Raw genomic sequence first — 17,064 nt, 5'->3', positions numbered from 1 at the left:
CTGATTCATAAGGTTTTTCAAGTTATTTGAGGAGAATATTTGTATGCACTGCAGTTCAGGAATGAAATGAAACTTTCAAGTGCCTCTTCCTTTATTTTTTCCTTAGAATGTACTTGTCACCTTTTGTTTGTTCCTCTTAAAGAACTTGCTGAATCTTGTGTTTTATAGAACAAAGTTCTTCAAACCAGGTCCAAGCCCCATCTGGCTTCTTGGTACAAATGTACCTTCCAGGCCTCCTTAGTGCACCTGCCAGGCCAGTTAAAATCTGCATTTTAACAAGTGCCCACGTGATCCTGTGTGCACGAATGTGCTCAGGGTTTTAGGATGGATCTAGCTACAGGATAAATTGCCTGCAGTTGGCATATAATCCAAGAATCAAAAAAGTAAGATCTTTGATGCCAAGGTAGCAAGCTTTGTGGATGCAAATTACACTCCCAGGACAGGTATTTACCATGTAATGACAGTGAAGATCCAGTATAATGACACTGTGCTCACAGTACGAATTGCTGTCATTCATCCTAATTGCCATTTGCTTTGTGGGAGTGTTTAGTTTTTCCTTGGAAAAAAGCAAAGACATATTTATTCCTCAGTAAGGAAGAACATAATATACATCTTGATGACAAAGTCACTTAAATTGTCTCTCTTTACCATACCATAATAAGGAACTGTAGGACAGGGTGTGAGCAATTACTTTATTGAGCTTCAATGTCCATCAGATGTCCTGGTGACACTTTGTTAACACTGGCTGTTTCCTTCCCTAATCCCACTCTTGCCCACGTCTGTTCCTTTTCCCTGACATCACTGTTAATGTCGATGGAGGTGCTGACCTCCTTTTATCAAGACTCCATCTCCAGAAATGCCGTTGGACCCCTTCACTCTGGTCCTCTTCCCTCGTAGTGCCGTGCCTGGATTCTGTGCCCACTGGCCTGTGGGCTCATTCTCCACCTGGCCACTCCCTCTTCCTAAAGCACCCCTCCAAATCAGCAGCTCTGGTGCCCTCCTCCACTGCCCAGAGAGTGGATTCTGTAGGACACCCTTCAGGGTACTGCTACCAGCCGAACTGGGCTCTTCGTTTGTGAGGACATCAGTCTCTCTCCTGCCTGTGCTTTCCCTCTGTCTGGAGCTCTCTCACCACCTTACTCCACTGGCCACCTGGACTCATCTTCCAGGAGCCCGTTGAAACTCCCCCATGGTCCACTCTGGTGTCATTTCAGACCCTTCCAGTGTGGATGTGACACAAGTGGACAGTCTCATTGGACTGCAGGCCTGAGTCTCTTTTCTAGGTGGTGATCCAGCATGCTAGGCCCTCGTGTCTGGAACGGCCAGCAGTGCCTCACGCTACCCTAGCCCCTCCATCAGTGCTCCATTCCCTGCCATGCACTCCTCCTAGCAGAATGCCCTCCGTCCTGCCTGCCCACTGCTCCCACCTGGAACTGCATGGCCTGTGACCCTGTGGGCCACACACTCCTGACCTAAGATGATTCCTTCTTCCCTTAAACTTGGAACACTTTCTGGTTAGACCTCTTTGCTTCATTTGTTACTTTAGACTTTCTCTTAGCTTTCATTACTTTACAGAAAAGTATTAAGAAAACGAAATGGCCCATAACCCCCAAGCCAGATAACTCCTGTTAATAATTAAAAATTAAGGATAATATGTGAAGGTGGTAAAGGGGGGTGGGAATCACAATGCACAAAGGTGTGAATGGCCTCTCCTTCCTCCAACCATCCAGCCCTCCCTCAGGCCCTTCCCGCAAAGAACCACCAGGTTTGTGGGGTTCTGGTGTGGAAGGTGGGATGAATTGTATATAGGCTAGCATCAGTAGCATTTTAAAAATTCATTTACACAGATTAGGGGGTACATGCTTGCTTGGGCACATGGATCTGTGCCAGCCTTTGTTGCCACAGGACAGACTTATGGACCTGGGTTCTGAGAGCAGGCTGGGTGGGCTTCCTAGGCATTGTGGTTGCATGTGTGGGAGCCCTGCCCAAGTGGAGGCTGGAGAGCCTTGTCTCGCAGGGCAGACAGTGCAGGCACCTCACTTCTGGAAGGTGGCATCGCTTTCCCAACACTTACTCTGGGCCAGCGTGAGAACACACACACAGACCCGAGCGTGTGGGACTTTGATGGTTGGAGACAGGCCACGTGTCACACAGTGTAGGTCATGTGATGGTCCTCTTGGTGTGAGGGCCGTGCCATCCGTTTCAGAGTCTTGAGAGCAGAAGGGCTGGGTGGTGCTGGTGATCTCTCGGCGGGGCCCTTCCTGAGCCCAGACACAGAAGGAGCTCTGACCCTCCCAGCTGGTCTTTGTCCCACTGCCCCAAACACCATCAGTTCAGACAGTCAAATTTTTTTTTTTTTTTTTTTTTTGCGGTACGCGGGCCTCTCATTGCTGTGGCCTCTCCCACTACGGAGCACAGGCTCCAGACGCGCAGGCTCAGCGGCCATGGCTCACGGGCCCAGCTGCTCTGCGGCATGTGGAATCTTCCCAGATCGGGGCATGAACCGGTGTCCCCTGCATCGGCAGGCAGACTCTCAACCACTGCGCCACCAGGGAAGCCCCAGACAGTCAAATTCTTGATCTCCACAGGTGAGTCTGTCCTCGCATCCTTCCTGCCCAGCTCTCTGACCGCACCTATTTCACAAAGCCCAGCCTCAGCCTGATACAGCTGGAGCAAAGAGGAACTTGCTGTGCAGACAGCAGACTCGGGCATGGCTAACACACATCTTCACCCCCTATTGCTCACACCATTTATCATGATGTGTGACCAGGCTAAGTGACAGTCACGTTTTGCCTCAATTCTTGGGCTTTGAAGGGTCAACTGGAGGTTCAGGTGTTATCTGCAGTCATCTCCGTGTGTGTCCTTGGGGTAGGATATGTGCCGTGGGGTGCCAGTTGAGCCAGTCTCCACACCACCTCCCAAGGATAGTGGTCAGGTTAAGAGAACAGTGGATTTACAGAAGCTTTTCTTGCCTTATAGAAACTTCCTGTTCTTCAGGAAGATGACACACTTTTGGGGCTGCCTACCCACTGGACGGCTTGCCGGTGGCTGAGGGGCTACGCCCTGGCCCCAGACCTCCAAGGTCTCCCCTTGTGCTTCCTTGTCATGGAAGGAAGCAGGTGCCGGCCCTCCCTGAGGGGCTTAGGCTGCATTACTGCATGTAATCTCAGCTGCAAAGGAGCTTCTTGCCACAGTGACTGGGGGCCAGTGAGGGATCTGTCTGTTGAAGTGGCTGTACGTGGCTGTACATGCCTCGATGGGTCACACTGTGCTTTCCCAGCCCTCGAAGGATGTCCCTGTTCTGCTTGAAGGAAAAAGCAGCTCACACCAAATCTGCTTAGTCTTGTTATAAATACAATGAAGATGTAAATGTTACAACGCAATAGATCAAATAACAGCAACTCATTTTGTGTGACTTTCAGTAGGAAAAAAAAACTTACGTTAGTGTTGCTATGCTTCAGGGTTTTGTTTGTTTTTTCTACAGGGATGTATGTGTGGAAGAGGGGATGGGTGTAAGATGTTCACAGGAAACCACAGGACCAACCAGATTTGGGGCTGGCTTGTCATCAGTGCAGTTAAACCACTTAAGGCCCTGTTGTCAGATATTTTTTTAATGCATTCCATTTACCATTCATTATATTCCAGTTATGAGGGTCTTCTTTTTTTACTATTGTAGACAAAAACAAATTTATTTTCTTTATGAATATTTTAACTACATTTCCTTTAAAATGGTAAGAGTTATCCGTTATACATGCCTGATTTCTAATGAGAAAATATAATAAATTGATTAAATCTTTTAATAGTGCAAATTAGGCCATATCTGGAATCTGCCTAAAGCTGATGCATCTGTATTGAATTTCTCTCCATTAAGCAGTCTACCACAGTTAAGTCAGTGATGCCTCTGGGCTGCTACCTCCTCTTTCCTTTTACTCATTTGCCTCAACCCATTACCCCATGTCAGGCCCCAGACCCCGACATGCCTAGCTCAGTACACATTCCCACTGCAGAAAAGAAAACACTTCTAGTCAAACTCAGAATGACCTTCAAATTGATTAATTCTGAATTAAGTTTAGGTCTTTCTTTGGGCAAACACTTCTGTTACATAACTAAAGGAGAGATCTCATTCATGTGCTCAAAATGCCCTCTGCAAACTAGAAATGTACTGTTTCTAAAACTGCACATTCAAGTGATCACATTCGTGTTGTGAAGGAAACACTTTGGATTTTTAGATGAAGCCTGTCTCTTCCATTGTAAATAACATTGTCATCACAATGCAAACATAGATTTATTGGGAAGTAGAGAGGGAAAAGGAATGACCTACAATACCTTCCTCTTGCATCACCCTGTTCCCACTTTGGTAACTTCCTCTGGGGTTTTTGTAACATCCTTATAGTTTGATGTACGCGTACATACAATTTGGCATCTTGCTCCCCCTCCCCCACTTAAAATACATTAATTCTCTAAACTTATCTTTAAAGGCCCTTGTGTCTCTTAGAATTGAGAATTTCCCTGCTCTTGGCCACCTTGAGTGTCCTGTTCCATCTTGGATAACAGCACAGATGAAGTCTTTTGTACAAAGCCCTCTTCATACTTTGGATCATTGGATGGATTTCCAGAAGTAGGTCATTCACTTCTAGGGACCTTAGTGTTTGGCCGTTTCTGACCTAACGTTAAGTCATTTGGTATTTTACTCGGTCAACGCTGGCATTTTGTACCTACTAGCCACTCTAATAAAACCTTTTAAAAATAAACCTGAACAACTAAATGACCTTCAAGAAATACTGTGGGAATATTGCACCCAGTGTCTTGGTTACATCATCCTGTGGAAATGGAAACCACAAAGCCAACTCTGTTGCTGCAAAACTTGAGTCACTGCAAAGTGAGAAAAAAGGCAGAAAGATTTACTGATGACTCGAGGGTTGAGGAGAGGCAAGTTGCAGACAGATGGCCTGTTTGGGAACGAGGTACATTTCTCCACTCCCAGGTCACAGATATTTGTCCCAGGAGATCAAGGCACAGGGCGACGTATGGAAGTGGCAGCTCAAGATAAGAGGGGCGCTTCCCAGACTTTGAGAGGCGGTGGATGTCTGGGAGGGTGTGGACATGCCCAGAGACACCAGGCTCCACGCAACCAGAAGCGAGTGCATTTTCCAGAGAGAAAAGTACATTTGAACACAAATGGGAATTAGTTTCAGTCTTCAAAGATGAAACCACTGACCCCTTACCTATATTGTAGGCAGGTTTTGAGGTTTCATTCTATATCTTAGATAACATCATATAAAATATATATTAATAAACAATTTACTGTTACTTGGCTTCTGCGCTACCTGGGAGCTAAAGCCCATGACTAGATTTCAAGGCAGTATTTGGAGCCTGGGCCTTTGGGGCCTCTGGGAATGATCCTTTTTCAATAGGAGCAGCTGTGACAGGAAGATACAGGGCGTCTTGTGCTAGAAAAGGGCGTCTAGAGACCCCTTTTGGGCCTTGATGAGCTGGAGGTCTCTGAGAGAGTCTTGGGATCAGGAGAACCATGGTTAACGTGTGCCTTCCCAACTTCTGTGCTGGAGCTGAAGGTCCAAGTCAGTCACCATGCAGTCCCTGGGTAATGAGCAGTTTGGGTTATGATTCACAGACCTTTAAAATTAGACTTGGGCAAGGGCCTTTCCTTCTTCTGAAAGGACGTGTCTTCCAGCAAAAGCTCACCAGGCCCAGTCTCTCTGAGGCAGATTGTCAGTGCAGTCCCCCATGAGCCGTGTACTCGGGAGGATGTGATGCTTGAACTGGCCAGCTCAGAGGGATAGGAAGCCCTGTCCAGCCCCAGCCAGGGGCCCGCGGCTCTGCAGGGAGTCAGGGGGCAGCCTGGCCACTGTGCCTGCCCAGGGCCTGGGGCTTGGCTGCCAGGTGTCCCCCAAGCTGGGAGGACACGTGACTCCACTTCGTCCCCTGGGGACCTCCCGTTAGCTCAGGCCTTGCAGTGCCATTACCTTCACCTCCCGGCTGAGGGCTTGACACTGCCCTTTCTCTCAGAGTGGCTACTGCAACAGCCTGCTTGCCCCCAAGTTGCTTTGGGAGATGCGTCCATCACAGAATCACGTTGTTTCACCTAAATCCCCATGCCTTCTTCACCCACAGAGGTGCACGGTCAGTGGGGTTCCACTTGCCCTAATTCCTTGCTTGGCGTGTTTTCCTTTCTTCGGCCTGCATAGCAGTCAGTCCCAAGTTAGAAGGAAAATATCCACAAACCACAAGATTGGAGAGAAAATGTGACTCAAGAGGATCTTCATAGGTTTGGTACTAAAATGCTGCAGATTCTTTTAAAGTGAATTGTCCATGAGGATGTAGCATTGTCAACTCTGAAGACAGTTGCTGTGCAAATTGAATCCACTTTCAGATTGTGACACCAGAAACACCATTCCTACTTGGGACAGGAAACCACTCTGTTGAGTTCTGAATGGTGATCAGATATCTGATCCTTCTGGTCCAGGAGTGCTGCCTGGTTCCTCCATGTCTTCCAGACACAAGCCGTATGCCAGCTGGAATGCTTCCTGTGCTCACTCAGCAGAAAGGCCCTGCGTGAGATTTGCCGCTGGAATACAACTCCAGGAGAATTCACTACACTGGACATTCTGAAACTGCAGGGCCAAAGGGCTGGGCACAGAATGGGGGAGAGTGACCTACCTCAGTGATAGGTATTTCCCTATAACTCATTCGCTACACCAAGCTGTGGGGAGATAAACCCAGGAGAGGTCAGGCTGAAGGACAGTGACTGAAAATACAAAGATCTGAGTTAGCTGTGAGGTGTTTGGTTTGTCACTGTGGAGGGAGAAGGGGCCTCAAGTACCAGGCAGACCCGGGTTGTGTCAGTGGTGAGCTGGCTAGTACCGGTTAGTACTGGCTAGTACCCACTCATGATGGCTTGTGCACAGCCCTTCCAAACTCCATGTTCAGTGACATCATGCTGGTGGCCTGAAATTGGCCGAGGTGGGAGGAATATTTACACCACAGGAAATGGCAAATGCTTCAAATCAGGCTTTTTTGGGGGGGGGGAGGGGATTGGATTTACCAGCACAGCGCTGGTTTGCACTGGTTTGGATCAACTCCATAGACGATGGGACAGGCCCTGTGCCAGTCCAGCTGTGTGACCTCGGATGAGTTACCTGCAGCAGAGCTCGACTTCCTCCACTGAAGTGGGCACAGTTATGATTACCTCCCAAGACTGATGAGAGAATTCATAGGACCTGGTGTGCCTCCTGTCACTGTTTCAGTTAATGTGTCACCCCCACACCACCTCCCCACCTAGACATCTCAGTTGCTCAAGACTCCTTCCAGACTCACATCCAGTGAGTCATCAAATCTCTCAAACCCCTCCTGGATACAGTCACCAGGATGGCCCCTCCTCTCACCCCATCATCTCCCCACAAAGCTGATGTACAGGACATATCCTGCCCATTTCCTGCTCCTCCAGGTCAGCCTCTTCTGGGTCTTCACACTCTTCTTCCTAAAGAAGCAAACATTATCTGGACTCTTCTGCTTGGACAGGACACCATTCAAGCCCAGAAATCATGGCCTGACTGCCCTAAGGCTCTGCTTGGCCCCACCTCCACCTGCCTTTTCCAGACTCTGAGCTCTAACCCCTGCCCCCATCACCACACCTCCCCACTAAGAGACAGGAGATCTCTCTTAAAACTCCAAGCTTTGGTCCACATAGCATCCTGGCCCTGGAATGCCCACCTCCTCTCTCCCTGAGCAAACATGCAGATTCTATGGCATATTACCCCTTCACTCTGGCCTTCCTGGGCACTTAGATGGAGTTTTGTCAAGCCTCCTCACCCCAACCAGGCCCCTTTCCACTCGCCCTTGTAAGTTTCAGCTCCTCACTGGGGGTTTCTTGCCTTCATTTGCTGGGTCCCTGGCCACTACACCAGACTGGCCCTGACTAAGGCTCACTCACCTTTGTCAGCCACTAGAGGCCTGGCAGGTCATGGTGTGCAGCCAATGTTAGTTTCTCTTTACTTCTATTCTAGGGTCTTGGTGGGTTATTTGCCAAGGGAAAATAACAACTAAGATAAAATATTTCTATACAGACAGGCTGGGACATCCAGTTTTTAGTTGAAAACAATCAAATAGTTTTCTGTGTAAGAACAAGAATCTTACTTCAGAGACATGAAATGCTTTCTGTCTAGAAACATGAAACTAACATTTATGGAACAGTTATTAAGTGTCAGGCACTTTATATAAGTTACTTCATTTACTTAATCCCTGTGGGATCAGTATGCTTGACCTCAGTTTACAGGGGAGGAATGGAAGCTCAGAGAGCTTAGGTGACATGGCTAAGGTCACAGAGCTAATAAATGGCAAATCCAAAATTCACACCAGATCAGTCTTTTTCCAAAACTCATGTTGGGGCGGTGGTGGGGGGGAACGGTACATCTACTTGTCAGGGAGATTTAGGTGTTCAATTTTAAAGCGCTCACAGATTACCAGGAAATGGGAGCCCACTGAACGGGATGTTTTCATAACCATAGGAGAATGGCAGAACACATAAATACTTTATCATTAAAATTTTTTCTGGCTTTTTAAAGGCGGAATATTTTTTTAAGATTCCAAAACATGCAATTCAATATAGATGTAGTAAAACATACAGTATTGAGCAGAGTTTTAGTTCCTGTAACAGTAGAGTATCTTGTATCAGACTAACCCACAGATAGCGACAATAAACTATAATGGACAAAGTAGCAAAAAAAAAAACACCAAAAGAAAAAAATTATTTGAAACACTGGAGAGTGACCAAAATCAGGCAGATGCTGGGGGAGATTTGACCCTTGAAAAAGAGAACTGCATATTATTATAATCATGCATATTAGTTACCTAGCTCTTTCCTGGAGACCACTCTCCAGGCCACAGAGCACTGGGGGATTAGGACTAAGAAAGTCCCATTATTATTGGCTTGAGGCATCTGAGGATGGAGTTTAGAGCTGAGCTGGAAATGAAAAAGGGAAATCCTAGGAAGCAGGGAGACATGGAGGGGGGAACTTCAAAATCTGCATATCAACTCCCTTCCTACTTCAGTTACTCCCGAACTGTGGTTGCATTGGGGGAGACTCAAAGGAACAAAGTGGAAAGAAATAACTGAAAAAGCTAGTCCAAAATTTCAGCTGCTTCCCATTGCAGGGAAGCCAGAGTTTGGAGTTTAGAATACTACTAGGTTAGAGGAGCTTCCCAAACACCTTGGGATGTCCATTGAAACTCCAAATGGGCTACATATTAGGAGAAAAGACTATGTCTCAAATTTATCCTAAAACCAATGGCAAAATCCAAACACACTTCCCCTAATAAGTGTGAAAAATAAGTCTCCACAAAATTGAGATGTTCAGCCAGGAATTTAAGTCAGGAATTTCACAAAAATCAACACCTTTCGGAGGAAGATGATAGAATCCAGAGTTTGTAAAACAGATATCCAGCATTTCCTCCTCAGCCAAGCCTTTCTTAGTGCTTTGAGCAGTTTTACTCCTGACTCCCCATTCTGATCCTGGACCCTCTTTGCACTATGCCCTGTTAAATTCTAATGCTTACATGGGGGCTTCTTGTCAAGAACTGTGATTGGCTGCCACACCAGACTAGTAATTTTTGATTAGTAGACATGTGAAGATACAGGGAAATTGACCTATAGTCAAGAGAAAATTCAGGCAATAGAAACAGATCTTTAGATGAGTCAGGAGTTCAAATTTTCAGGCAAGGTATTTGAAATAGCTATTATAAAATAGCCAAGAAGTGACTATATGGGGAATCTTTAGGAGAAATTGAAAATAATAAAAAGGACTTCATTTGTATTCTGAAAAATACAATATCTGAAATGAAGAATTCACTAGATGGACTTAATGGCATATTGAAAAGTTCAAAAAGTCTTTTTTTTTTCCTTAAAGATGAAAGAAATTAGCAAAACCCTGCAAAGATTGATCAAGGGGAATAAAAGACAAAACACAAATTATGAATATCAGAATTTAAAAAGAGGATACCACTACAGATCTTGAAGCTATTAAAAGAGTAATAAGATAACTTTATGCCAATGACTTCAATAACAAAGATGAAATGGGCACATTTAAAAACACAACTTAAAATTGATGCAAGGTGAAACAGGTAATCTGAATAGCCCTACATATAATAAAAAATTAAATTTGTAAAGAGAAACCTGGCCAGAGAAAAAACCTCCACACCCAGATGGCTTCACTGGTTAATTATATCAATATTTAATGAAGAAATGATATCAATTTCATAGAAACTCTGTTATGAAATGGAGGAGGAGGGAACACATCTCTGAACCTGTGTCCCCTGCATCGGCAGGCGGACTCTCAACCACTGCGCCACCAGGGAAGCCCTCAATTTCATTTTTAAGGCCAGCATAACCCCAGTACAAAACCTGACAAAGATATCACAGGAAAAGACCAATATCTCTTATCAACACAAAGATCCTTTACAAAATATTTATTAGCAAACTGAGTCTAGCAATGTGTGGTGCTTGTGTAAGGAATGTAGGGCTGTTACAGCGTTCAAAGATCAGTCACTAGAATTGATCATATTATAGAATAAAGTAGAAAATCATATAATCATCTCATATATGCAGAAAAAGTACTTGATAAAATTCAACACTCATCCATGATATCAACTCAGCAAACTAGGAATAGAGGGAACTTCTTCAGTCTGATAAAGGCCATTTACAGAATAACCTGAGTGCTGACATTATGCTTAATGATGAAGTATTGAACACTTTACGCCATCCTTGGAATCAAGGATTCACTGTTTCATTCAGCATTCGTAAGCAGAGGGGAGTGTCTGCTGAGGTGTCCTGGCTGTAGGACTCTGTCCACGGGCTCCACAGGTTACGTTCATCTCCTCCTACTCCATCTCAAAGCCTCTCTACAGGGGCACCCTTTCTCAGTTTCAGTAGTGCCCCTTGACATTCAGGAAACATTTGTCACCTTCTGGGACTCTTCTGCTTTGCTGCTCCAACACTGTCAGGCACAAGGGTAAATCTGGGGTTTTGTTAATATCCCCAATCCTACTCAGGTTGGGAGCACCTGTTCCTTCTGCTTTTAGATTTCCAATAACCTGAGGCATCAAGAGAGATGGCCCAGAGACAGAAAACCTGCCCCAAGCCCCCTCTGCCCCTTGCTTCTCCTCCTCTTCATCCAAGGGGTCTTTATCTCATCTTATGTAAGATACTAGATCTGACTTATCTGTATCTTTTTGAAATTCAAAAGTCAAGAACTTGCCTATTTATTATCTGTGTTCTGCTACAACAATCAACCCTGAGGAAATGGAAATAAGAAATAGGCCAGCTGGGTGAATGAGGGGACAACATGGAAGTTGTGGCGTGGAAGAAACATTTGTTTTCAAAAGGTGATTCTGCCACACAGTACTGTAATAAGGGACCCTTAAATAAAGACTGGAGCAGGCAGAGAAACAGACCCATGGGACAGACTAGAGAGTTCAAAAACAGGTCTGTGCATATGTGGATACCAAATGTTACAGATCTGTGGGACAGGATTGACTTTTCAATAACGGAGCTGACAAGTGGGGAGAATTAGATCACTACCGTATACCAATAAATAAATAAATAAACAGGTGGATTAAAGACCTGAATGTTAAAGACAAGACAATACAACTTTTAGAAAGGAACATAATAGAATACCTTCTTGATCTTGGGGTTAAGAAGGGTTTCTTTTTTTTCTTTTATAGAATTATAAAAGAATTATTTTAAAATTATTTTAGAATTATTAAAATTTAAAAATTATTTTGGAATTATTAAAATTATTTTAGAATTATTAAAATTTTAAAAGATTTTAAAATTATTTTAGAATTATTTAAAAATTTATTTTAAAATTATTTTAAAATTTAGAATTATTTAGAATAATTATTTAGAATTATTATAAAAGAATTATATGAATTATTTTTTTCTTTTATAGAATTACCTTTCTTTTTTATTTATTTATTTTTTTAACTTTAATTTTTGGCTGTGTTGGGTCTTCATTGCTGCACGTGGGCTTTCTCTAGTTGTGGCGAGTGGGGGCTACACTTCACTGTGGTGTGCTGGTTTCTCATTGTGGTGGCTTCTCTTTGTTGCAGAGAATGGGCTCTAGGTGCCCAGGCTTCAGTAGTTGCAGCACGTGGGCTTCAGTAGTTGTGGTGCGTGGGCTCTAGAGCACAGGCTCGGTAGTTGTGGCACACGGGCTTAGTTGTTCTGCAGCACGTGGGATCTTCCCGGATCTGGGACTGAACCCGTGTCCCCTGCATTGGCAGGCGGATTCTTAACCATTGCATCTTAACCATTGCGTCTTAACCATTCTTAACCATTGCGTCACCAAGGAAGTCCAGGAAGGGTTTCTTAAATTAAACCCCAAAAGTTTACTAACTATAAAGGCAAAGAGTAATAAATTCATGTACATCAAAATATATAAAGGGAACAAAAAAACAAGCCATAGATCAGGAGAAAATATTTGCAGCACATACATCTGACAAAGGACTTATATTTAGAATATATAAAGCATTCCTATAAGCCAATAAGAACAAGAGAGATGGCCCATAGGAAAGGACTGTCTATCTTGGCAAAAGGCAAAAGATCTCAAAAAGAATTCCACAATGATGGAAATCAAAATAGCCAGTTGACATGAAAGGATACTCAATTTTATTAGTCATCAGGAGCATGAAAATTAAAACCACAGTGAAATACTCTCACATACCACTTGACTAGTAAAAATGTTAAAGTCTGATGGTCCCTTGTGTTGCTGAGGTTGTAGAGAAATGAGAACTCATCCACTGTTGATGGAAGTGTGTGCTGGTGTAGACACATTGGAAACAAGTTCATCATTACCTAATCAGGTTGATGCCACGTATAGTTTGTCTTAGGAGCAATTCCACTCATAAGTGTTTACCCAGCAGAAATGCATGACATGAGCACTAGGATTCATATAAAAGTATGTTCATAATAACATTGTTCATAATAAAACATTGGAAACAACCCAAAGGTCCACAAACAACATAAGTGGATGAATAAAGGTAAGCATATATTTATACAAGAAATACTATATAGCAATGAAAATAACAAATTATTGTTACATGCAACAATAGATGAATCTACAGACAAAGAAGCCAGCAGAAGACATTGTAAGTTTCCATTAAAAAACAGCCAAACTAAATAATGTTGTCCAGAGATGAATCCCAAAACAGTAAAACTACTACTAAGAAAGCAGGGAAGGGGCTTCCCTGGTGGCGCAGTGGTTGAGAGTCCGCCTGCCGATGGAGGGGACACGGGTTCGTGCCCTGGTGCAGGAAGATCCCACATGCCGCGGAGTGACTGGGCCCATGAGCCATGGCCGCTGAGCCTGCGTGTCCGGAGCCTGTGCTCCTCAAAATGAGAGGCCACAACAGTGAGAGGCCTGTGAACTGCAAAAAAAAAAAAAAAAAAAAAAAAAAAAAAAAAAGAAAGCAGGGAAAACTATCATAAATTCAGGATAGCGGTAGGGGAAGGGTTTCTGGGGTACAGTAAATGTTCTGTTTCCTTACTTGAGTGTTCATGTTATAATTAATTTAAACTGTATATGTTAATAGCCTCTGTTATATTTAGTAGTTATCTCACAAGAGAAGTGAGTTAAAACAAAAAATGGCCCTATATTTCCATTAAAACTCATCTTCCTGATGACAACTGTGCAACATGGGAAATTGTCCACATATTAATAAGAATAAAAAGCAGGTTATATCACTGAGGAAGGAGGAATACAGTGATAAAATCTGGTGTTTAAAATTATTATTCCCTCTGACTCTGAGAAGGCATATTCACTTTCAGATGACTTAGGAGATAGAAGAATGTGAAAAGAGGAAGGTCCCATGATATTCACTAGGTCCTTCGATCTGATAAAAATCCGAGATTATTATCTTTGTGACTTTTAGTTAATTTCTTCTCTATGCCAGGTATGGTCCTGAAAACCTTAAGATGCCCCCTCTCTAGTAGTGTGAAATTAGAGATAAGAAGTCCTCCTCCACTCTCCCCATTCTGTGGTATTAAGAGTTTTATTGGACTCAGTTTTTAAAGTTGTTTTTATTGTTTTGTTCATTGCATGGAGAATAAACAATTATAGTTCACTTAATCAGCTTCCTGGAGGAGATGGCCCTCACTGGCTGTTTAGCGACCGGGTTTTTTTGTTTTTGTTTTTTTTAATTAAAACGTAAGATATTATGTGAATTGTATGATATTTAACCTTATCCATGTTTCATTTTTTTGGCCCCATCTAATGAGCTAATGTCTTCTGTATTAAAAGCATTTTTATGCAATAGCTAAAATTTTAAAAAAAAAAAGAAAAAGCAAGTTACAAAACTGTATGCACATTATACGCCCAGGTTAGAGGGGAACGGACATATTCACAGTGAAAAGATTGAATGGAAAAACTTCAAAAATGTTAAAAGTGATTCTTTTCTCTTGTATACTCAAGTAATTCCAAAGTTTTAACAAATAGATGTTAATTTTCTAATTTTAATTGGGACATCAATAAATGTTATAAAATTCTCTGCAGAAAAGTCTGGAATAAGACTTATCAAATCATTTCTATCTATCAGGATCCATTGTGGGAAATGGGAGCCTCTCAAGGCATTTCCAGGAAAGGCATTTAAGAGAGGGGAATAGGTGCCTGCTGTGCTGTTGGAAGGCTAGGGGAGCCAGAGGCTGATTTGTGGGAGGGCATACCATGTGGCTTTGATTCAGAGGTCATTGCTGCCCCAGCTGCCACTGCCATACACACCTCTCACATCTGTGAAACATCTTGAGATGCTGTGATATGTTGACGTGGGCCACAGACAGCCACAGCCCCACGCCAGCTGGAGGAGCAGCCACAGGCTGGCTTCTCCCTCAATCCCACTTTCCAAGTTACACATGAATGTCTCTCACTGGTGAAACTAATTCATGTGCAGAACACAGGTGTACAAAATCTGGTGAATGGAATTAAGAACGTTGTGGCCGCAGCACACCACCCATGGGGGTTACTCTGGAGGGGGATTGGAAGGGAGGTGCCTGTGAGAGTCAGCTTTCCGTTTGTACTTTACACCCTTCTGTATTTAATGCTAGGGCTGCAGTAGCAAAATACTATAGGCTGGGTGGTTTAAACAACAGAAATACATTGTTTCGTAACTCTGGAGGCAAGATCAAGGCAACAGAAGGGTCAGTTCCTTCTGCGGGCTAGGCGGGGAAAGATCTGTTCCAGGCCTCTCTCCTTGGCTTGTAGGTAGCTTTCTCTCTGTGATCTTCATGTGGTCTTCCCTCTGTGTATGTATCTCTGTGTCCAAATTTCCCCTTTTATAAAGGACATTAGTCATACTGGATTAGTGGCCACCCTACTCCAATATAAGCTCATCCTAACTTAAACCTGCAGTGACCCATTTCCAAATACGGTCACTTTCTGAGGTACTGGGGGTTAGGACTCCCATCAAATGAATTTTAGGGGAGGGGATATCATTCAACCCATACATTATTGTTCAAGTTTTCACACACAAAAACCATGTATAATTGGTGGGGGTGGGCGGTATGGGGTGGAAGGAAATCTGAAATTCTCTGCAGATAAGTCATAGCGACTTTGACAATGTGCTGTGCTGGGAAAGGCCTTCTGGAGGCTGTGACCCAGGGGAGCACGTCTGAGGCCAAAAATCAGCACCAAGTGCAGGGACGGTGACCTTCTGAAAATATTCTTCCAAGTGATCACTTTGTTAGCAGCAGGATCTAAGAACTAACATAAAAAACCCATTTGCCCCTTGCACTACCAAGGGGTCTTCTTTTGTGGGACAGAGGAAGACCCCGACCTTGTCCCCTTCCTGCTTGACCTTTCTCTGGTGAAATCCCATGGCCACTTGGCTGGACTGCCCTTGGAGGGAAAGGAAGGAACCAATGCCTGGGGCTCGGGGTTCCCACACCTCTCTGTTATTCTGGGTAGAGCTGAGTTTGAGCCTTGAAAAGCCCTGGGAGAGCAGAAAGGGGCACTGTGAGCAGTGCATTTCTGATCTTTCCTGGCAAAGACCCCATCTCAGCCATCCTCCTCCAGCTGCTGCAGTGTCTCCAAACAAGAAGGGCCTCTCTGCTCCAGTGGCAGCGGAAATGGCCAGTGCGAGGTTGGCCTCAGGACTGTCTCCACGCCGGGATTGTCTCCTTGAATGATAAGCGGTCATCTGTGGCCAAAGCATCAAGTCGAAGCTGAGCCTCTGGGCTCCCAGTGAGGGTTTTGCATTTCTCTCCTGGCAGGTGTTGGCCAGGACAGCACAGATGCCTTTGTCCCTGCTGGTCGCTCCGAAGTTTGTATTCTGTCCCTTGGCGAGGCCCCAGAGATGCTGGCTGGTTTCTTCCAGTGGAAGAAGCTGCTCTTTCTGTGTCTGCTGACGGTCCCATTACAAGCCACCTCGGTCAGGCGGCTCTGGGAGAGGGAGCTGCAGGGAGTGGAATTTACCCTTCCTTTGAGCGGGGCTACTGGCCAGGCTGGAAATGGCCATGTGGTCAGTGTTTTCTGTTCAGTATGTTCAGTACTTTGGAGATCATTCACCCTGTTCTGGAGATTATTCATCTTGTCTGCTCACGGCTTTGCTCCTCTCCCTCCCTTCCCACTTCTCCCCTTAGCCATAAGTGCAGGATGGCTCTGGAACTTCTTTCTGCACACTGCAACCTAACCTTCCACTTGCATTCTGCCCAACCCTGCTCTGAAATCTTTCATGGCTCCCTATCACCTAGATTGGTGCTCCTCAAACTGTGGTGTACCTCAGATGTGCCTGTAGCTCATAAAAGATCAGTGCTTCCCGGGTCCCATCGCAGCTCCAGCAATCAGATCATCCGTGGTGGTGCCCAAGGACCAGAGTTTTTAACTTACTACACAAGATTTTTTACTTGTATAACTTTAAAAATATATTGTAGTAAAATACATATAACATAAAATTTACCATTTTAACCATTTTAAAGTATACAGTTCAGTGGCACTATTATGGACTGAATTTTTGTGTCCCCCCACCCAAGTCCATATGTTGAAGCCCCAATCTCTATTT

This window comes from Neophocaena asiaeorientalis, unplaced genomic scaffold, assembly GCF_003031525.2.
Source record: "Neophocaena asiaeorientalis asiaeorientalis breed wild unplaced genomic scaffold, Neophocaena_asiaeorientalis_V1.1 scaffold231, whole genome shotgun sequence".
In the NCBI taxonomy this organism is placed as follows: Eukaryota; Metazoa; Chordata; class Mammalia; order Artiodactyla; family Phocoenidae; genus Neophocaena; species Neophocaena asiaeorientalis.
Note: the sequence above shows the minus strand (reverse complement) of the source record.